General features: G+C 43.1%; 1 non-coding gene across 1 annotated transcript; it reads right to left on the bottom strand.

The window, feature by feature from the left end:
• Positions 1-955: 955 nt before the first annotated feature.
• On the bottom strand, positions 956-1,030 carry Trnat-ugu (transfer RNA threonine (anticodon UGU)). The gene has a single exon. It is a non-coding gene; the product is annotated as a tRNA-Thr (tRNA).
• Positions 1,031-1,454: the final 424 nt, after the last annotated feature.

Raw genomic sequence — 1,454 nt, 5'->3', positions numbered from 1 at the left:
TTTGAACCATCGTCCTTTCGAATGCGGGTTCAGTATGCTAACCACTGCGCCACCTCGCTCGGTACATACTGAGTGTTACGGACCCTTGGCGGCGTGAAAAACTAAAGCTTCTAAGTCAATACATTCAAAAAATACGGCCATGTATGTCACGCGTTTCGAGACTGGCAAACACACTCATAAAAACATATAGGTTACTTCCCGCTGACCTAGAATCACGTAATTTTGACAAACAGAAAAGTTTCACAGTGCAAATTTAAAACAGCTGAAATTTTTAAATTTATAATTACATGATATAAATTTCTTTATTTACTTTGCTTTCTGTTATTCCTCAGTTTGTCTCTCCGTCTGTTAAGCCCTATTTTTCTCAGGAAGAGATAGAGGTATCAAGTTGAAATTTATGTCAAACACTAAGGTCTACGGCTCCGTGGCGGTAAAAATAATTTAAGCTTCTAACTCAATAATACGGCCGTGTATGTCACATATTTTAATATCGCAGACTCACTCATCAAAACACATAGATAAACATGGCGGGTCGGTGGTTTTGCGGTGGAGCGCGTGCCTGGAAACCGAGAGGTCGTGTGATTGAATCTCGGACGGAACACTGATTTTTCAATCTTCGCTTTAACCTAGCATTCATCTCTCGACGATCTGAGAAGTCGCTAGAAACAACACGAGATTCAGATACCACATTGAACTGTAGGTCCCCTTTTCCTGGCTGCATAACTGGGGTAGGTTAGGGAGACTCAAATCGCCGAAGTAGCGTTCAACAGAAAGACTTACACCAGACGATTATCTACATACATAATTAACTATACATGACGATAGTATCTGTTCCCGAAAGAACAGTTACCGTAGATGACCATGCAGCTTTGCTAGAAATGAAACGATAATTAAATGGACACCCTAGCTGCAAACAGGCGTTGATGTACTTCATTAGGGACGTGTTGAAAATGTGTGCCCCGACCGGGACTCGAACCCGGGATCTCCTGCTTACATGGCAGACGCTCTATCCATCTGAGCCACCGAGAGCACAGAGGATAGTGCGACTGCAGGGACTTATCCCTTGCACGCTCTACGTGAGACCCACATTCCCAACATGTCCACACCACTACATTCGTAGTGCGCCTAAGAGATGTTTGCCCCTCATAGTTAAGTTTGTACGGAACCCACAGAGCGCGAGTCCTACTAGAGCTTGCCCAGTTCCTTTTATGATGATGTATGGCTTCGTTTAACTGAGTATGTGAGTTCCCAGAACAATCGACGTCAGATTTCTGAAAATCTGTATGAGCTACAACCAGAAGCTCTGCACGATGTCAAAACAGGATTGTGGTTGCGTGCAATTAGTGCATGTAGCTTTCCAACCAACTATATCTTGCGATAGGTACGTGAACAATATACTACCATCGTTTTTAAGAGAACTAACAGCAATCGAAAAGAGCTACGTTTGTTTTACG

The sequence above is a fragment of the Schistocerca gregaria genome, chromosome X (assembly GCF_023897955.1).
Source record: "Schistocerca gregaria isolate iqSchGreg1 chromosome X, iqSchGreg1.2, whole genome shotgun sequence".
Lineage (NCBI taxonomy): Eukaryota > Metazoa > Arthropoda > Insecta > Orthoptera > Acrididae > Schistocerca > Schistocerca gregaria.
Note: the sequence above shows the minus strand (reverse complement) of the source record. Positions and strands in the feature narration are given on the sequence as shown.